Raw genomic sequence first — 22,514 nt, forward strand, 5'->3', positions numbered from 1 at the left:
AGTGTCACTATCCTGTACCCCATGTGTCAGTGTCACTATCCTGTACCCCATGTGTCAGTATCACTATCCTGTACCCCATGTGTCAGTGTCACTATACTGTACCCCATGTGTCTGTATTACTATCCTGTACCCCATGTGTCAGTGTCACTATCCTGTACCCCATGAGTCAGTATCACTATCCTGTACCCCATGTGTCAGTGTCACTCTCCTGTACCCCATGTGTCAGTATCACTATCCTGTACCCCATGTGTCAGTGTCACTATACTGTACCCCATGTGTCTGTATCACTATACTGTACCCCATGTGTCAGTGTCACTATCCTGTACCCCATGAGTCAGTATCACTATCCTGTACCCCATGTGTCAGTATCACTATCCTGTACCCCATGTGTCAGTGTCACTATCCTATACCCCATGTGTCTGTATTACTATCCTGAACCCCATGTGTCAGTGTCACTATCCTGTACCCCATGTGTCAGTGTCACTATCCTATACCCCATGAGTCAGTATCACTATCCTGTACCCCATGTGTCAGTGTCACTCTCCTGTACCCCATGTGTCAGTATCACTCTCCTGTACCCCATGTGTCAGTATCACTATTCTGTACCCCATGTGTCAGTATCACTATCCTGTACCCCATGTGTCAGTATCACTATCCTGTACCCCATGTGTCAGTATCACTATCCTGTACCCCATGTGTCAGTGTCACTATCCTGTACCCCATGTGTCAGTGTCACTATCCTGTACCCCATGTGTCAGTGTCTCTTTCCTGTACCCCATGTGTCAGTGTCGTTATCCTGTACCCCATGTGTCAGTGTCGTTATCCTGTACCCCATGTGTCAGTATCACTATCCTGTACCCCATGTGTCAGTATTACTATCCTGTACCTCATGTGTCAGTGTCTCTATCCTGTACCCCATGTGTCAGTATTACTATCCTGTACCCCATGTGTCAGTATTACTATCCTGTACCCCATGTGTCAGTATTACTATCCTGTACCCCATGAGTCAGTATCACTATCCTGTACCCCATGTGTCAGTGTCTCTATCCTGTACCCCATGTGTCAGTGTCTCTATCCTGTACCCCATGTGTCAGTATTACTATCCTGTACCCCATGTGTCAGTGTCTCTATCCTGTACACCATGTGTCAATATTACTATCCTGTACCCCATGAGTCAGTATCACTATCCTGTACCCCATGAGTCAGTATCACTATCCTGTACCCCATGTGTCAGTATCACTATCCTGTACCCCATGTGTCAGTATCACTATCCTGTACCCCATGTGTCAGTATCACTTTCCTGTACCCCATGTGTCAGTATCACTTTCCTGTACCCCATGTGTCAGTATTACTATCCTGTACCCCATGTGTCAGTGTCTCTATCCTGTACCCCATGTGTCAGAATTACTATCCTGTACCCCATGTGTCAGTGTCTCTATCCTGTACCCCATGTGTCAGTATTACTATCCTGTACCCCATGTGTCAATGTGTGACACACAGCATTTGTGAGCCATACAGTCAAGAACCACAAGAGATTTTACTGCATTTTGCCATGTTTCCGGTTTATATCTGTGCAGCTGAAATAAGTGCTTTCAATGAGTTTTCTTTGCACAAGACGCAAGACCACAAACCACAGCACAAAGTTATTAGCATTAACACCTGACTGTGCTGCACATTTCAGAGATGTGCAATGACCCCCACGGTAGCGAGACACAAACACTATGCACCTACTGTAGTTTTCAAAACATTTCTATATACTTTTAACATCTGGCTGTAGCATTATTGGCCTACATCAACAAAAAAAAGCTGCCAAAAAAAATTTGCAAAACGAGCATTTCCAAACTTTTTTCTTGCTGGGAAAAGCACTTTTGTAGGTTGTGAAGAGTCTGGACTTTGAAAAAGCTGATAAGACACAGACAAATCAATATATTTTGGCAGGTTTTTGAGTTCATACATGTTAATCATTGATACATTAGGCATGGTGTGCCACTGTGCCCCGTCGTGATTACCCTGAAACACAACAATGGTCATAGACATGAGATCTTTAAGATCCCAACTAGTCCCTATATTTAGCTTGTCAGTCTGTCTTTGGGTGTTTCATTTTTGCATTTGACAATCTTGCATGTTATACTATTGGACAAAAATATTTTTCATCAACTCCTCATCCATTAGAAGCCAGTTTTCTGCTGTCTATAAACAGATTTATAATCTTTTTCCTACCCTCTTTTACTAATGTTTTGGCACCAGAAGAGAAAGGGCACCTAGTATGGAGCTCACTATCTATAGGGACAACAGATGGGGCCAACCTAAACTATTTCATCCCTTTCATCCAGACGCTACATCTTTAGCCCATACATCCCAGAATAATGGAAAATCCCAACCGATATCAATAGCATGCAACAAGTCCTTGATCACTTCATGGGACACGGAGCCACGGTCTGTGCATATGTCGACCTGGGCCATGGGATAGTTCTTGGTTTTTCCATGGATACACCTTACTTCTACCCCAGGGACTTGCACATGCGGAAGTGTAGCCCTTTCCAAGGTCACCAAATTCCCCGAGTCCTGAATTCCTGTCACTTGGACATCGTTCACAGTCACCTGGCACTCCTAAAGGCCCCTCAGCAAGAGGAAAAGCACTGCAGGCAGGGTAGGCAAAGTAAGAGTTGCACCGGCCGATGCTGCAGTCCATTGGTTCTGGTACTTGGTCAGCTCCACCATCTCTCTTTACCAAGGCTATGTGAACCTTCCCACCTAGAAATACGGACCTCTGTACAACTCCACTTAAAGTGAGAGCTCCCAGCTCTCCTGAGCCATGACCCTGCAGCAATGTCACCTTCCAGCAGGACAACTCCTCCATGATTTCAGACTGTGTTTGCAATACTGTAGATGCCTTTGCCCAGTACATTTAGTCTTCAGGAAGCAATCACCTCTGCTTCTTGGGATTCTGTGCCCGCATTCTCCACCAACTGTAGGGATTAACTGTCTCAGGAAGGCATTAGGTAGCATTCACACAGGCAATGCGATTGGTCCACATGTGCAGTTTTACTGATTTCATAAAACTCCAAGCGATTCAAAACCAAAAATAGTTTCTTCTGGGCACAAATGTATCACAGCCATTAAACAGTTCACTAAGCAGAGAACATATGTGTCAGAAGGAAGAAAAAAATGGTTAGCACTCGACTTATGTGTCAGAGTGGGATCATCCTAACAGATTAAAGTCCTTTCTCCAGGAGAAAACTTCATACACAGAAAATGCACGATCCTACCAGTCTTGGTATCCCCTTCAGCCTGAGATCCAGCAGCTTTCATCGCCAAACAAAAGTATTCAGCTCCTGGCCCAGTTCACGCCGAGCAGGCTGCAGCTTCCACACAGTTCTCTGAACACATAGACTGCGTAGCTTTTCTAGCTGATCTATGCAGTCTTCATTTTGCAGCTCACATTTTGGCTGGTCACTCACCAATAGTACACTTTACTCAACACCAGCAGACTGACACATTGTGACCACAGGTACTTGTTCTTAATTGAAGCTAGTCAGGTGCATCTAATTAAGACCGGCAGTGCTATGATTTAACCCAGTACTACCTGGCTTTGCTACATTGTTCTTGCATCTCACATGATACCAATCACTTGCATAAAATTACAAGGATTGAAGACAAAGAAATAAAATGACCTTTCTTCTGGCCTGTGTCTCCTCCACGTACGTCGCCTTGCTCATGCCAAATAAATAATTTTAGGACATTACTGGAGCACAATATATGTGTCTTGTAATTCGTCTCTGTGCTCGCTGTTCTCTGTATGACATTATACTGTATGTGACACTATTCCTAACATTTATTCACCGTATTAAATCTGATCCAAGAACAGACATGTTGTACTTTCTGCTGGTTAATAATTGTCTCATCTTTATTTCTTTGTTTGTGCTGGTACTCAGTAACGTCAGATATGGGATATGAACACAAGTAGCAACAAAGGTATCACGGAGAACACTGTTAAACAGCTGCTTATGTAATGTTTATGGAGCTCCGAAAAATACTACAGCTGCGTGTTGTGTCAAGCACAAACACAAAGGAAAAAAAAAAACATAAAAGTGATGCAATATAATGGAGCCTGTAGAGGTATTCCCATCTTAGTAAGTGATGGCATTTGGTCCGGATCAATTAATGATTACTAGGGGTCTCATGACACTGAGAATGAAGAAGCTGAATGTTTTGATTGCTCCCGGCCATCTGGCTGTACAGGGAACTGCAACTGGCCTCATTCACTTGCATGCGGCTGCTCTACAGCAGGTAGCTGGCAATGCTCCTGTGCAGAGGAAAATCTGAGAGGTTTGATGTGAGTGGACGTCAGACCCCAATGATCATTAAACAGTTATTCCAAACACTAAGGGTACGTGCACACGCTGCGGAATCCGCTGCGGATTAATCCGCACGGATTTTGCAAAAACCGCAGATAATCCGCAGGTCCAAAGACCTGCGGATTATCTGCGGTTTTGCCTGCGGTTTGGTCCTGCGGATTCACTATCTCCACAATGGTGGAGATAGGAACCCGCAGCGGTTTCCGCAGAAAGAATTGACATGCAATTCTTTCTGCGGATTCAAAACCGCAGCAAATCCACGCGTTTTTTTCCGCAGCGTCGGCACAGCGTTTTTTGTTTTCCCATTCAAATGAATGGTACTGTACACCGCAGCTAAAACTGCTGCGTGTCCGCAGTGGCCAAAACCGCTGCGGAAACGCAGCGGAATCCGCAGCGTGTGCACACAGCCTAATGGTGGTAACATATCTAGTTACATGTTTCGTACTGGCTCGCAAAGGATTATACCTATTCTGTGAAGGCACTATGGAACTGGAATTCCCTTGGCCTATCAATCTGGGTTTCTACCCTCCATATACAGTGCCTTGAAAAAGTATTCATACCCTGTGAACTTTTTACACTTTACACCCACAAACTGTCATGACTCTGGACAGGATGGTTTCGCCTCCATCCTGGTCAGGTCAGGGTTAATTTTAGTCCACATCTCTTTGGTTTTGGGGCGGTTATTTAATGTTGCCAGTTCCTGGATTTGGTGTCGGTGATACTTCCGTGTACTCGGTTTGTGGTTGCTGACCCAGGTGACTCGTCCGTAAACGTGTGCCTTTGTGCCTTGCTGTGTATGACTCGGTTTGTCCCCTGACCTTTGACTCTGTATCCTGCTTGTACTGCTTTGTCTCTCCTGGTTATGTGACTCCCTTGGCTTGTCCCCGTTTACTCTTTGTCTTGTCCCTAGGTACTGCACATTCGTCTGGCTTCTGACTCTCGGTTCTCCTTGACCACGTTTACTGTCTTTGCCCTGTGCACTGCGTGCTCAGTGTCCTACCCTGCACTCACATGCAGTGGCTCTGCTCCCCTGGTCACGTGATCGCTTAGTGCCAGGTCCTGAGCTCACTACACTAGTCTCAGGTCTTTGCGCACTGCGTGCCTTCTGCCTGCACGCCCTGTGCTCATTCAGGCACCCCTGATAGCGCCCCCTAGGAAGCGCCAGTGACACCATACAAACTTAATCGTATTTTATTGGGATTTTATGTGATACCAATCCTAAGTAGCAACTACAGTATTTTTGAAGTGTAAAGGAAATGATACCTGGTTTTCTAATTATTTTAAAAATATAAATCTGAAAATTGTGAGGTGCATTTGTATTCAGCCGCCTATAGTCTAATAACCCTAAATCCTGAGTGACCAATCGCTACCAGAAGTCACATAATAGTTACATTGAGTCCACCTGGGTGTCATTTCTTCTCAGTATAACTACAGTGGGGCAAAAAAGTATTTAGTCAGTCAGCAATAGTGCAAGTTCCACCACTTAAAAAGATGAGAGGCGTCTGTAATTTACATCATAGGTAGACCTCAACTATGGGAGACAAACTGAGAAAAAAAAATCCAGAAAATCACATTGTCTGTTTTTTTTTCCTTTTATTTGCATATTATGGTGGAAAATAAGTATTTGGTCAGAAACAAGCAATCAAGATTTCTGGCTCTCACAGACCTGTAACTTCTTCTTTAAGTGTCTCCTCTTTCCTCCACTCATTACCTGTAGTAATGGCACCTGTTTAAACTTGTTATCAGTATAAAAAGACACCTGTGCACACCCTCAAACAGTCTGACTCCAAACTCCACTATGGTGAAGACCAAAGAGCTGTCAAAGGACACCAGAAACAAAATTGTAGCCCTGCACCAGGCTGGGAAGACTGAATCTGCAATAGCCAACCAGCTTGGAGTGAAGAAATCAACTGTGGGAGCAATAATTAGAAAATGGAAGACATACAAGACCACTGATAATCTCCCTCGATCTGGTGCTCCACGCAAAATCCCACCCCGTGGGGTCAGAATGATCACAAGAACGGTGAGCAAAAATCCCAGAACCACGCGGGGGGACCTAGTGAATGAACTGCAGAGAGCTGGGACCAATGTAACAAGGCCTACCATAAGTAACACACTACGCCACCATGGACTCAGATCCTGCAGTGCCAGACGTGTCCCACTGCTTAAGCCTGTACATGTCCGGGCCCGTCTGAAGTTTGCTAGAGAGCATTTGGATGATCCAGAGGAGTTTTGGGAGAATGTCCTATGGTCTGATGAAACCAAACTGGAACTGTTTGGTAGAAACACAACTTGTCGTGATTGGAGGAAAAAGAATACTGAGTTGCATTCATCAAACACCATACCTACTGTAAAGCATGGTGGTGGAAACATCATGCTTTGGGGCTGTTTCTCTGCAAAGGGGCCAGGACGACTGATCCGGGTACATGAAAGAATGAATGGGGCCATGTATCATGAGATTTTGAGTGCAAACCTCCTTCCATCAGCAAGGGCATTGATGATGAAACGTGGCTGGGTCTTTCAACATGACAATGATCCAAAGCACACCGCCAGGGCAACGAAGGAGTGGCTTCGTAAGAAGCATTTCAAGGTCCTGGAGTGGCCTAGCCAGTCTCCAGATCTCAACCCTATAGAAAACCTTTGGAGGGAGTTGAAAGTCCGTGTTGCCAAGCGAAAAGCCAAAAACATCACTGCTCTAGAGGAGATCTGCATGGAGGAATGGGCCAACATACCAACAACAGTGTGTGGCAACCTTGTGAAGACTTACAGAAAACGTTTGACCTCTGTCATTGCCAACAAAGGATATATCACAAAGTATTGAGATTAAATTTTGTTTCTGACCAAATACTTATTTTCCACCATAATATGCAAATAAAAGGAAAAAAAAACAGACAATGTGATTTTCTGGATTTTTTTTTCTCAGTTTGTCTCCCATAGTTGAGGTCTACCTATGATGTAAATTACAGACGCCTCTCATCTTTTTAAGTGGTGGAACTTGCACTATTGCTGACTGACTAAATACTTTTTTGCCCCACTGTACATCTGTTCTGTGAAGACCTCACAGGTTTGTTTGCGAATATTACGGATCAAACAGAATTATAAAAAACAATGAACACACCAGACAGGTCAGGGATAAAGTTGTGGAGAATAAAGCAGGGTTAGGTTATAAAAAAATAGCCCAAGCTCTGAACATCTCAGGGAGCACTGGTCAATCCATCATCCAAAAATGTAAGGAGTATGTTACAACTACAAACCTACCAAGACATGGCCGTCCACCTAAACTGACATCCAAGCAAGAAGATCACTAAGAGAAGCAGGCCCATAGTCTCTCTGGAGCAGCAGCAAAAATCCACAGTTAGTCATGTAACCAACAAACCTGACCTTTATGAAAGAGTGGGAAGAGAAAGCCATTTTTGAAAGCAAGTCATAAGACGACCCATTTGCAGTTTGCAAAAAGCCAAGTAGGGGACACAGCAAGCGTGTAGAAGAAGGTGCTCTGGTCAGATAAGACCAAAGGAGAACTTTTTGGACTAAAAGTAAAACGAAAATGCAATGTGTGGTGGAGTGCTAACACTGCACATCACCCTGAAAACACCATACCAATCATCACACATGGTGGTGGCAGAATCATGATGTGGGGAGGCTTTCCTTCGGCAGGGGCAGGGAAGCTGGTCAGAGTTGATGAGAAGATGGGTGGAGCTAAATACTAGGCAATCCTGGAGGAAAACTTTGTTAGCAGCTGCAAAAGACTTTGAGACTGGGGCGTAGGTTCACCTTCAATCAGGACAGCGACCCTAAACATCCTGCCAGAGCTACAATAGATTGCTTAGATGAAAGGATATTCATGTGAATGGTGTAGTCACCATCCAGACCTAAACCCCATTGAGAATCTGTAAGAAGATGTGAAAATTGCTGATCCCATCCAATCTCACTGAGCGAGAGTGCAAGTGAAAAGAAGAATGGGCAAAAATGTCACCTCTAGATGTGCAAAACTGCTAGAAACAGACCCGTAAAAGCCTTGCAGCAGTAAATGTTGCAAAAGGTAATCCAACAAAGTATTGACTCAGGGGGGCTGAATACAAATGCACTTGACAATTTTCATATTTATATATTTAAAATAATTAGAAAGCCATGTGTCATTTCCTTTACACTTCACAAATACTTGTTACTTTTTGTTGGTATATCACATAAAATCCCCCCCAAAAATATATATTTACGTTTGTGGGTGTAATGGTAAAAAATGTGGAAAAGTTCACGGGGTATAAAGACTTTTTCAAGGCACTGTAAATATAATCTGCATCCTAATCTTTGTTGCAAACATTGTACATTCAAAGAATGTTATTTGCAAATAATCCCAAAATAAGTGGACCCCATTGGCAGGTGATTGACTCTAAAGTCATAGCTTAATAGGATTGCCTTCTACCAGCCCTTTGGGGTCCATTCAATATCAGAGTTTTGGTCTGGTGGACAGGTCCAGCGGGAGAGAATGGTTTTGACCTTATCTTTGGACTGTTAAGTAGAGAGTTGGGAAGATTGGTGCCAGTTCCACACTAGAAGTGGAGATAGATGCCTTCTTGTTGTTTGGAAATTATTTTGGCCTGAACATTTGATTTCATCAGTTTCATTCTTTGCACAAATTAGTGGGAAAAAAATTTTTTTTATAGGTGAAAAAGTGTAGAATTTATGGCAGTTTGACACACGGTCTATCAACTTCCATTTATTGCTCTGAAGAGATTTTAGAGTATAAACCCACCGAATGTTCCTGCTCACACAATTAAGAGACCTGGAACAGATTTTTGATGTGATGAGAAGTGAAGGGAAGTCGGAATCCCAGCAGCTCCATCATGTAATCACATGATATTCTCGTAAGTATAATGAGCAACAACAACACGCGCCGACTTTAATCTTCAGCTCGACTGCTTGTGTCCTTGGATTGAAACTCAACCATTGTGTAATTGTCTAATGACCTGACCGCCTGGCATCTGGAGCTGGAGACAAGGCTCTGTGTATTTACTGTAAAAAGGGGAATAGTTCCTACCTCAGGCATTCAAATGCTTTAAGTGTTTACTGTAAACAGGAATTACACCATGTTTTTTACTGCACAGTGATAAAAAATTTGAAGGGTCGGAAAGTTTTCGTCACTTCCCAGCCTTCATTTAAAAATTAAGGGAAGGACCTCCCCTATCTCAGGCAGGATGCTTTTCTAAGCAAGGAGATTTGTTTTTTCCTCCGAACAGTTGCATAGTTTCACCCATTGGTGTCCAAAAGCTATGACGCAAAGTCAAGCAATAAATCAGAAGTGTCCAACTGGTACCATAAATCTATACGTTTTGGAATTCACAAGTAGAACTTCAGGGTTCATACTGGACACCTAGTGAACTCCAAATACGGACTACTCCTGGAAGTCCATTTTAGTGTTTAGACTTCGGATAGCGAGTGAGAAAGAGACTTAAGACTCTGCTTCTTTTGGTAGTTCCCAAGCCCTTACTACAACCATTTTACAGCCCTTTTATAGCACCAAAGTTTGGATGCCCATTGACTTCTATGGGGTTTGGGTTTAAGTTCCGGTAGAGTTATGGTACCTGAATTAAACTTTGGATTAAAGTTTGGTTGAACCCAACAAACCCGAACTTTCACAGGTCCACTCATCTCTTTTCACAAGCCTTTACAGGGGTTGACAGATCTTGAAGGCTTCTTTATAACCTCTTAATGCCCAGATTACGGCCAGGCATAAATTACCTCTGCAATGACTGAATGGGACAGTCCATCAGAGTGGGAGCCGCTGATAAATAACAACTCCCTGATCTTACGCGTAGAGGGAAATGCCAAGTGGACCACTGCCTATGACGTCCAGGTCTTAAAAAAAGAAAAGAAAAATAGAACAGTAGAATTATTTCAGCAGGTGCCAGATTCCCGTGCTCAAGATTGTGAGAACAGCATATCTGCACACAATTATAATTAGTGTACGAAAGTGTCCACACACATAAGGCAAAGTCTGGCAAAGATCAGTGATTCTGTCAAGATCGCATGAGCATCTACTGTGTATTGTGGAGTCTGCTTACAGCCGTCCAGTCGTGTCCAACCCTTGGATACTCCGTAGGCCATTTCTCGCCATGCTTCCCTGTTTTGCAAAAACTTCTTTCAATTGCTTGATGTTCATTCTCAGGTCATTCTTGATGGTGGTCCAATCAATGGACGTTCGGTTTTCTTTATCTTATTTTACCACTGACCATTCTTAGTAGCATTTCCCGTTCTAGTGAGTTTGCCCACATCACTTGTCCAAAATAGGTCAGTTTCTGGGTGGTTATCTTGTCCTCCAGTGACATCTTTGGGTTTATATGATCAAACGCATCTTTGTTGGTGATCCAAGCTGTCCATGGGATTCAAAGAAATCATCTTATGAAATACGCTGTAGATAAAGTTAATATTTTTTCCAGATTGTCTAATTTAGAGGAAACTTTTTTCCTCCAGTAGTATGGATATTTATTTGCACAGACAAATAATGTTCATGGTCACAAGAAGGTTAATTTGTCAGTGTCATGAATTACCAGGGAGGATATATTCGTATATTCCACTGCTGCCACCAATTTGTCACGTAGCCGCTTCTCAGCACGTGACTTGGGGTTGCGCCTCTGCAAGGGTTAATCTATCTCCTCTCACTCAGTCCAGCACTCAACCTCTGTCCTATGTTGCAATTGCAGCATAAATCACACCACGACACAGACCACACACCCGTTGCATACACGCTGCCACCACTCACCGAACACACGGGCGATGAGTCCCGGAAGTACTACTACTATGTGCCAATCACCAGGAGCACACACTCTAAGGCTATGGATTCTTTAGACCAACAAGGTTCAGACTTATTAAAGTTTTAAGCTTTAATATAAAAGGTACAGTGTTTACAACAAAAAGGATATAAAAATGGAAATAAAAAGTGACATACAAATATGCAAAAACAGTGATAAAATAAAATGGAGAAAACTTACAGAAATATCAAACTTTGCAGTCTGGTACTCTGTCCCTGAGGGAGGGGGGAAATATGAAATGGAGCACATCAGCTGTCCATGCTGCCCTCACATGTGAACATCTTTCTTTGTGTGTAGGCCTAATTTATAGACTTATCCCAGAGATCAGATTGCTAGACCAGCCTCTCATGGTAATATTCTAATTGCTGGTTTGTGACTGGACCATGGCGACTCTGCCAATGAATACATTACTTTTCTCTGAAACTTTGTGCTACCTTTCTCATAGATAGATAATGTCAGGCTGTAATTGGCATCTCTCTTCAAAAGAGCTGTATGGTGTGAAATGTATCCACTTTGTGGTTCTCAGTAAATCCCCATGGTGAGATTGGAGACAGGAGACTGCCTTCTCAGGATAACATGTGCTGTGACCACTGTGAGACCTGCAGCCTAGAGCAGATGTTAATTACTGCAAGTCATACACCATACATATACATATTTCACTACACTCAGTCTCTGTAATTATCTACCTGCATGCTTTTTGTGACTTTAACAGTCTATAATAGTAAACATGCTTCTACGTCTCATTAGCCTTCACTCTGGGCAGAAATTAATATTTCAAAAGGTTTCACATTATGAATCCTATGCACAAGTGCAGCACTAGAACCACCATCAGTACATGAATCCAGTATCAGAACCACCATCAGTACACGAATGCAGAGCTAGAACCACCGCCACTCAGTACATGAATGCAGCACCAGAAACTCGAGTCAGTACATGAATGCAGTGCCAGAAACACCATCAGTACATGAATTCCGCATGCGGCCCACGGGCCGAATGTTGTGCAGGTCTGCCCTAAACAGTATATTAATCTGAAGTGAAGCTCTGCGTGATGACTTATACCTCGTAATAAGCTAAAAGCAAGTGGTTTACCTAGATGGCACAACTAATTCAAGATTTTTAGTTCTTTTAGCTGGTGCCCCAAAAAAACCCCTCTCTATTCAATGTCTGTTAATACGCAGTAAGAATTTTCAGTAATTTTAAACTATGCAAGTTTTCTTTTTTGCAAATAACCCCCTATGGTTAATACAATAATTCCTTGAGATGTAATCACCCAATAACTCAGTAACATGATCCATGTAACAGAAATCTATACACAATTTTGGCAAGAAAGTTGATGTTTAAACGCAATTTGCCAGTACGTTTGTAATTGCCTTCCTATTGCCTCACCTTTTAGAAACATGGCTTTCAGGCAAGTAAAAGTGTTTTTTTTATTTTAAGAGTAGATTTACTTTTTTATGTTGACATACCTCCACCGCATCTCCGTAACGTGCAGTTCCACTTCTGCCGTTTTCTAGCAATTAAGTTTAGAAAAATTACATTCGGGGTTCACATATTTACAAACTCATTACGTTGCAGCTGTACTGCTTAGTACTTCTACATAATGTCCTCCATGCTGCTGATGTTTCTGAATATTTGTACATAAAGGTAAGGAGAGAGCGAACCCCCCCATATCTGTGTGCGCTGACTATGGGAGACATTACAGTAGCTAGTCTCCACCTACTAGCTCAGAGACAATAGAGCAAGAGTAGGAAGTGGGCAAAATTGGTGACAAATGCAGGATACGCAGCTTTTTGTGAAAAGTTACCGTAAACGGGAGCCACAGTGATTTAATGGTGGTTTTTGACTTTGAGCAAAATGTTTGTGGCTTGGAAACTTGTCATCTGGATTTTGCCAAAAGTTAACCAAGCCCACTTGTCTTTACAAGTGAGAGTGAAGAAGGTTGGCTTATCTATTGAAATTAATCTGACAACCAGCCTCCTCCAAGCAGGACACCAAAACATAGAGAGAAGCGTAAACTCTTTTCTATGTGATAGGCAAGTTGAAAGAGGCAATGTTGGGACCTGGGCTGCAAGTGAGACAGAAGTGCAGCTTTAATAGTCATAGTAGGTCAGTAAGTTATAGTAATTTTTTTTTAATTTTAAGCTGCCTATATGTAATTGGCTATGAACATTGGTTGGGCGTCTTCCTCCATCCCCACTGCCCCAATCCAATTTCCATGAATAAAGGAAAGAACTGAGATTTTGCAACTTTTGCAACATGATGTGAATTCACTTTAACTCATGTGGACCATTTCTATCCTCTCAAAATACTGCAGCGTGTGTGACCATCTCCACTGCCCATACTGGACACTTCGCCACGTGCATCGATTACTCCCTATTGTTTTTAGACTATGCCTGTGCGCACGTGGGAGTACGAGCGTCATCGGCTGCGGGTTATATAAAGCCAAACATTTCCATATATTTGCATAATAAGTCAGAATCGTGCCCATCAAACTTATATTATCTTAGAAGCGTTGAGTTTCTTTGGAGAAAATTCTCCATTTTCTGCGCTATTTTTAACGTTGTTTTGCCTTTTCCCTGTAATTAGTCTGTTTGTTTTTTTTATTCTTGCAGATTGTAAGGATGCAATTACCATTCAGAACAAAGACAATTGTGAACAAAGCAGAAATAGAAGAAAATGATATAAGGGAAAACATCCTTTTCTAATGCCATTCCCATGATCTCCCACGTGCGACACATTGCAAACACTGCAATTGCACTGCAATAATTATTTATTGACTCACAAATGTTTCCAAATGTGTTGGGTTTTCTGTCGCTGGTCGCACGCGACCCCACTTGCCGCAGACTTCAAGGAAAGTTACAAGCAACAGGCGACTTTGGTGCAACTTATCTGCAACTTGACGGTCATATTGCAGCTAGAAAATAGTAGCGTTACAGTAAGTAATAGACAAGTTTCAGAAATGTTTTTTTTTTTCTGTGACTGTTCAGAGAACTGCTGTTGTGTGACACGTCGCCATGTAGCTCCAACCTTATCAACATCATTCCTTTGTGATGGAGATAATTTGAGTTGCAGTTAGTACTGGATTAGTGTACGATGGATTCTCTCTATAGAAAGTAAGAGAACAGTCAGTTCTTTAAGATGTTTTGTTGGAAGCAGGAAAACGGGGGCAAGGATAAGGATCAGAGCAACAAAGCCAAATTCTGCTGTCTGGACAACTGGAATTAGACCGATTACGGATAAGTACCACTCAAAATAAAACTGCAGCCTCAGTGTATGAAGTGAGGCCAAACCCCCTAGACGGGCTCTACCTGGGAGTATGCATAAAGCATACCCGGCTCAGAAACCGGTAATCCCCGCAGCGCACACTTTGTGTGCTGGGGGGATTGAGAAGTCTGCAGTCACACAGAGTGACTGCAGACTTATTTTAGAACGGACATCCTCTTTAAGCTGGAATGAGGATGGTCTGGAAGTGAAGGGAAAAGATCACATGCGCAGGTTCTGTGGGGTGTTACCCGGTATGTGACAGGTCTTGCAAGGTGTTCACGGTGTATGTCTAGTCTTGTGGATTGTTTCCTAGAAATGGCAGGATTTGTGAGGTGTTCCCTATGACAGGTCTTGCAAGGTGTTCCCTGTATACGCCAGATCTTGTAGGGTGTTCCCTGTATATGACAAGTCTTGTAGGGTGTTCCCTGTGTATGAAAGGTCTTGTGGAGTTTTCCCGGGACATGGTAGGTCTTGTGGAGTGTTCCCATTATACGTCAGGTATTGTTGGGTGTTCTCGGGATATACGACAGGTCCTGTGGAGTGTTCCCGGTATATGACAGGTCTTGTAAGGTGTTCCCGGTATATGACAAGTCTTGTAGGGTGTTCCCTGTGTATGGCAGGTCTTGGGGAGTGTTCCCAGGACATGGTAGGTCTTGTGAAGTGTTACCATTATATGTCAGATATTGTGGGGGGTTCCAAGTATATGTTAGGTATTGTGGGGTGTTCTCGTTATATGACAGGTCTTGTAAGGTGTTCCCTGTATATTGCAGGTCTTGTGGAGTGTTCCCGGGATATGGTAGGTCTTGTGAAGTGTTCTCGTTATTCGTCAGGCATTGTGGGGTATTCTCAGTAAATGTCAGATAGTGTGGGGCGTTCTAGGAATAAAAGTCCTGTGGGGTGTTCGCTGTGAATATCAGGTCTAGTGGAGTTTTCCCCATGTACGTCAGGTTTTGTGAGGTGTTTCTGTTCTTGTGGATTGTTTCCTGGACATGGCAGGTCCTGTGGGGTGTTCCCGGTATATGGCAGGTCCTGTGGATTGTTGTCAGGGCATGGCAGGACTTGTGGGGTACTCCTGGTGGCATATCTCATGAGTTGTGGGGTGTTCCCGGTATATGACAGGTCTAGTGGAGCGTTCCCGGTTAAATGACAGGTCTAGTTGAGTTTTCCTGATGTACGTGAGGTTTTGTGAGGTGTTTCTGGTATACGACAGGTCTTGTGGAGTGTTACCGTTACAGAAAGAGAAGGAGGGTGCCTTAGCTATTTATTTGCGCACTCTTCCAGCCCCTTCCAATAAAGCACTGACTATGTGCCAACACATTAATTGCTAGCCTATATTGGACACAATCCAGCAGTCGACCTCATGGGTTCAGAACCAGAGTTTGAGGCCAACGTAAAGTATATTAATAAGTTGCATAACTTCCTAATTTAAGATTAATTACAATTTTTTTACCCGGACAATTCCTTTAAAAACTCACAGGATATTCTGTAAGCAAACTGAGAAGTATTTTATATCCATATTACTGGAAGTCCTCGCTCAATGTTCAGTCGCCGCTCGTCTTGCCAGTCTACCATTAAACATCATATATATCCTTTCAGCATTCGGTCTGATGGTGACCACTCAAACATTAAGTATTTTTGGAACTAGAAGAAGCTGTTCCTGTAGCCTGAAATGTGTGAATCAGCTCCGCACGGCATCTCTAAAAGGGCAGTCAGTCAAAATTATAGGCACCTATTAATATACTCAAGATATTCACTGGAGGAATCTAACTATAGCTGTGTCTGCAATGCAAGGGAGGGGGTCCGTTTGGCAAGTTTGTTGCAAAACTAACCCTAATATATTTTTCATGGTCCCTAGATGTATAACAAAAAGCCCAGGCTTTAATAAGCTACCCTTGGAAAGTTATGGCTTTGAGAAACATTCCTTCTTCATCCTAGATGAAGAAAGTTCTTGAGGAATAATGGTTCTCTTTATGGAGATCAAATTGGTGTAGTGAGTAGGCAAGGAAGCAAATTAGCTCCCCACCAGAATGCAATGCTCGTTATGTAAAAGTATGCAAAATTAGCTCTCTTCCAGAAGGCAATGTTCTCTAGGAAAAGTATGCATATTAGTCAAGAAGGCAATGCACCCCTAGGATAAACTAGCTTTCTTCCACAATGCAAGGTTCCCTATGAAAAAGTTCTCGGTAAGATGACAATGCACCCCTAGAAAAAAGTATGCCAATTAGCTCTCCTCTAGAAGGCAGTGCTCCCTATGAATAAGTATGCAAATTAGCTCTCCTAAAGAAGTCAATGCTCCACTAAGAAAAAGAAGCTTACTTCCAGAAGGCAAGGCACGCTAAGGAAAAGCATGCAAATTATCTCTCCTCCAGAAGGTAGGGCTCCCTATGAAAAAGTATGCATATTAACTTTTCTTCAGGAGACAGTCCTCCCTAGTCAAAAGTATGCAAATTTGCACTCATCCAGATGGCAATACTCCCTAGTCAAAAGTATGCAAATTAGCTCCCCTCCAGAAGGCAATGCACCCCTGAGAAATGTAGCTTTCTTCCAGATGGTAAGGCTTCCTAAGAAAAAGTATGCACATTATCTCTCATCCAAAAGTTAGTGCTCCCTAGGGAAAAAAAGTATGCAAATTAGATCTGCTCCAGTAAGATAAAATTTGTCTGTTTATAGGTGACACTGAGAGATTTCTTCCTTCTGGAGGAGAACTAATTTGCATCCTTAATTGAACATACCATTAAGACCAAGCTATCACCCATCCATAGGTTAGTTAGGGATCTCCAGAAGTCCCATACTGTACAGCATGAATGGAAGATGCTTAACCATCACTCCAATTAAATGGGGGGAGAAATAGGTGGGAATGTCAGGGTTCAGACCCCCAAGGATCTGGTAGAGAGGTGATACGCAATAAAAAAAGAGCCTAGAATTATTTTGGCCACTTGTAAGTAAAAAGGTGAGAAAGATAACGGCTGATATAAGCCCTCTCCAATATGGTATTAAAAAGGCCTTCAAACAAAACCTAATATACAAAAATGATCTTTAAATAGAAAGTATCCAGTATATATAGTGTACGGAGCTAAAACACCTCAGCTCCGTAACCTGACTAGTGACCGATTTCGGGTATTGCCCCTCAGATCTTATTCACTTCAAAAGAGATTCGGACCCCCACCAATGACAACTAAGTCCTGAACAACCCCTTTACTGAAGATCGCAACTTCCCTTATGCTGGAAGGTCCTACATCTAACCCAAATACTCTCTCTTTTGGGGAGTTATTGCAAACCCATAGAGGTTAACAGTGTGAGCTTTTTATATTAACAATGATAAAAAAAACTATATATATATATATTTTTTTTTTTCCGTTTGATAATGCATTCATATTGTTTACAAGCTCATGCAAAAGCTTCTTCTCCGTGACGTCTCCAGCCCTAAAAACAAGTCATTATGGAGAGGTTTTTCGCTAAGCTTCATATTTATCAAGGACAAACCGGCCAGGTGCTGATAATCCTGACAATGAGACCTAACAGGCTATGTATAGACCTCGCTCCCTTTGTGACCAGATCTTGGAGGATACGTTACATACAGACGGGAGAGGTCAGCAGGTTCTCTCTCTCTGATGATTTATTAAAAATAGAGAATCGTCATTTTTGCATCATGTAAGCGCTTTTTGATGCAGGTGGCTTCCCCCAATGTGCATAGTTCTTGGCCTTGGAACAGCCGGACAAAAAAATACTTCTATTGCGCAATATGATTATTCCGGAAGTGTGTAATTTTATATGTTCGGTCGTGAAAGATGTCGTACACTAAGGAGCATTAAAATGGTTTATTGTTTGCTCCCCGTGTCTCTGCAGAGGACATAATGGAGAGGTGAAAGGACAGGCAAACTAAAAGGGAGGCAGCGACTTCAGGATGGAGGACACATAGATATGTGATAGATGAAACAATTAAATGACAAATGTAAAACTTTCCAGCTATGTTTGACCTCAAGTGAAATTAGCCCTTGGCGCAGGATTGATTTATAGAGGCTGAGAAGGTGAAGTACAAGGATTTAGTGACCTTGATGCCCAAGTACATGACTGGCAGAGAAACCTAGGATGGTTGTACATTAGCATCAGCAGAAGGAGCATTATTCCTATTGGGTTCTTATGGAATAAAAGGGTATGTGCACCTTTGCAATATATTTTATATTGGTCTAATAAACGTAAAATACAAAAAAAAGATGCATTTTTACTATGGTAAATGAAGCATTTTGTGTATACAACTCCTATGCATGACCAGAAGCTGACCATGTGTGTAGCCAGATTCAGACTCTCTACTAAGTGTGATTGTAGGACATTGCAATAATTGAACCTTAGCCAGGCAGGTATTCCTGTATAATAAATTAAATGGGGTCTACTGTTCCCCTGGAATTTGCAACTGCACCAGCTATAGTTACCGCTTTGTGCCCAATGATGCTGCACCAGCATCTCCCCCCTCCCTGTAAGCCCAGCGTATTACTATCACGATTCCACCACTCACTGTGCCCTGGACTCAGTGAGTTACAGCTTAGGCCCGCTATAGAATCAAGGACGTGCTGAGCTGCCAGTATTGTGAGTGACAGTCCAGGCGCCAATCAGGGCAGGAGCATGCTGGGTTTCTTCCAGGTGTCTCCCATTCCCCGAGATTAACTGGCTAATTATCTGTCAGTGTAAGTTATTGCTAGCTGTAGCTTTAGTTCGGTGGTGTGTTTGTGACTTGTTTTCCAGTGCTCTTTCTGATCTTTTGCTGCCCGATCTTGGGCCTTACCTTTGACCATCCATTTGCCTAGCCCCTTTGTCTTGATGCATTAATTTTCCTGGAATTCTGACCTTGGACTTTGACCTATGACTTTGTCTTACCCCTCTGCTTATGATGAGCTCTTTTGGTATATGATCTCAGACCTCTAGACTACCTTGTCGCACAGCTTGTCTATGAGTAGTGACTCAGCATCACAATTACGTGCCATAATGGTGGTACCCAAGTCTTGTAAGAACTATTGGAGCCATGTAATCACTCTGTTTTTCACCTCCAGGAGTGATATAATATGTTCTTGAAAACATAGCGCTATATAATCAGCCACCGATTTATCTCCTGCCAGAAATGCACTATTTATGGAGCTTATAAATGGCAGGGTGAAGAGATAAACAACCTGACTGGCAATTAGTTACATGCGTTGAAATGAAAGTTCAGGTCTGTATGTAACTTTTACTGTAGTGGATTTTGTGGGATATTGCGACTATCTTGATTCTTTAAAGAGGACCTGTTACTTGCTATAAATATGTAGTTTTTTTAACCTAGTGTAAATGCTGCTGTTCTCCTGAATCCGGGGATGTTTTTCTTTTCTTCCTTAGTCTCTCTGTTCCCTAGATACGGCCATCCATTCCCTGCATATAAATTTAGTAATGTTAGCCAACTGGGCATGATCCACAAGGTGACACCCACCGAAAAGAGTGGATGACTACACCCACTTGGATAACAAGACTAGATTTATATTCAGGAAATAAAGGGCTGTATCTCAGGAACGGAGAAGAGCAGAAACAAAATAAGAACAAAGCCGGAATCAGGAGAACAGCGGATTTACACCAGGTAAAAAAAAAATTACATATTTATGGCAAATGATAGTTCCCCTCCAATTTCATTTTTCATTTTTTTTTTTTTTTTAATCAAGAAAGCTTTGTTTAGAAATTCTTAACAAAAGGTGATGTGAAGTGATTATCTCAAGAGATAGAATGAAAAGGTTGCTCTGTGCCAGGTAAAAGGCATGGCCATGGAGACTGAATGACACAATGTTCTATGTACAGTAGGAAAAATAACATTGAAAATTTGGCAACAGATACTCTTTCGGGGACAACAAAAAGTAATTTTCTTCAGCAGATGGAAACATAAAAAGTAAAAATATTAAAAGCTTATTTTTTTGGTGCATCAACACTTGGGGCACCTAGGAGCATACAGTGTTGTGAATTCTCTTGATCTGACTTAAGTCTGGGCTCCCTCTGGTGGTTACTGCGGGTAGTGAAGCTGGCCGGGTTGACAGAAGTCTGCCACCTGACGACGATGATTGGAAATCAGGGGTTACTGACTGGGAGGATATAAGTGAGCAGGCTTCCCTCAGTTGCTGCTGGTGATTAGTTTCTTCCTGTGCATTTTGAGGTCTGCTGTCTCCTGCCTGATACTGCATTTTTCAATTAAGTTGTTCATTTGCTAATCCTTTGCATCTTATCTGGTTTTGCCTCTTTCTGCTTTGCTGTGAGGGTTCAGCATGCTCCCTGCTGGGGCAGTGCTGGACCCCGCTCCATATGTTACAGCTTTTGTAAATTTGTTCAGTCCCCTGTTATATTAGTCTATTTTGCTTTGCTGCCAGTTCACAGCAGAATGCTGATATAGTGGGGGAGAGGTCATGAGACATCAGTGTTTTTGTACATCAGACGTGTTGGATTTTTTAGGGCTTTTGTGTGATTGCAGACATGTCTTTCTTTTCCTATCTAGACAATTTGGGCCCCATCATTTGCTTAGTCTATTTTCTGCCTGTGATTGTACCTCATCTTGTCTTACCGACAATATATATGTTTGGGGGCTATCTATTCCTTTGGGGTTCTACTCCGGGGCAGTTTAGATTTCACCTTTCTTGCTTTAAGCTTAGTTAGTTCTCCGGCTGTGCCGAGGCGTCTAGGGCATCGTATGTATGCCCTACGGCTACTGCTAGTTGTGTTGTTAGGTTTAGGGGTCTGCAATCCGCTAAGTGACCAACCTTTCTGGTTTCCTGGTGGCCTAGCTTATTCCTGCCATTCTCCTCGGTGACCTATTCATAACAATACAGGATACATTGTATATAAGTATATGTACAATGTAGACATTGAACTCAATAATAAAACAGTATGCGGTGAACTCCTCAGCTCCCTCTCCTGGAGGCTGTAGGCAGCCATTTTAACACCGGTCACTACTTTTGAAAAGTTGATGGCATCTAAAAGATGGAGTGTGACAAAATAGGTCCTCCAAAATATAACAATTTAAGTAAAATAAAAAAAAAAAAATATATATATATATATATATATATATATAATCTACTGTAGTAAAAAAACACCAAATATATTGAGCGCAACACCACTATTAATGTATTTGGTGCAAATATGCCAGAAAATGAAGTTTAAGCTTGAGTCAGAAGTAGATTATATATATATATATGTACATTGGAGGGGTGTTCTAGAACACTTAGTACACGCTTGCAGAGAAGGGGGGTAATACAATACTGTGCAGAATCGGAGAGCGGAGTTACATAACGAGGCATAATCAGGATGGCTGTCAGCACCTTCATTAAGTGACAGTGAGTTAGCAGAGCTCTTTATGTAATGTTTGCTGGTGTAGAGACAAGCTGCCGGTGTATCGCTGTCAGTCAGGGACTTCACAAAGTGCATACAGCACTTCACACTGACATTCGGAGAATCTGCTGCTGCTGTAGCGAGTACCTGTCACGACAATGTACAACCTCATCAGTGTTAGGAATGGCGGAACGCACTAAATAAAAAATATAAATAAAGTGCGTTCGCCGCTCGGGGTCCACCGTGCAGTAGGTGAAATAACCGCTGCTAAGTGGTGGCAGAAGCAGTATGGCGGTATTGTGCACAAGGTTAAACTTCACCCAAGTGCACAGAGCAATCTCTGTTAAATCACAGAGATGCCTATGAACATAAACAAAAGAGCTGAGCCTGTTAAGGTCACAAGTACTCAGAGTAGTTACACACACGGTATAAGGTCACTGGAATAGCCAAAGATGGCGGTACTAAGTCCTTCTAGACCTACTGTGTGTGTAGCGTCGCAGCCACGAACGCTTAAGTGGACTGCTACTGCAGCGCGGCGTAGGACACTGCCGCTATATGACAATGCTGGACGCTAGCAGCTGTGGACAATGAAGCAGAGGCGCGCTGGCGCTGGCACTAAACTCAATCCCTCATACAAGCGTAATATCAAAGGATAGGGGTTTCAAATGAGTTATTCACCAGAATCATGCATTCATCGTCATTCACACAGCAGTAAGTATAGTCTATACTAGCGCATGGCGGAACAGCCATGCGT

The 22,514-nt window shown here is 42.6% G+C and overlaps 1 long non-coding RNA gene across 3 annotated transcripts in view; it reads right to left on the bottom strand.

The window, feature by feature from the left end:
- LOC141088856 (uncharacterized) overlaps window positions 1–22,514 on the bottom strand; it is a 152,428-nt gene that overhangs the window by 86,405 nt on the left and 43,509 nt on the right. The gene's annotated exons all lie outside the window — the stretch shown is intronic.

Source organism: Dendrobates tinctorius, unplaced genomic scaffold (assembly GCF_039654945.1).
Source record: "Dendrobates tinctorius isolate UK_male_01 unplaced genomic scaffold, ASM3965494v1 ptg000041l, whole genome shotgun sequence".
In the NCBI taxonomy this organism is placed as follows: domain Eukaryota; kingdom Metazoa; phylum Chordata; class Amphibia; order Anura; family Dendrobatidae; genus Dendrobates; species Dendrobates tinctorius.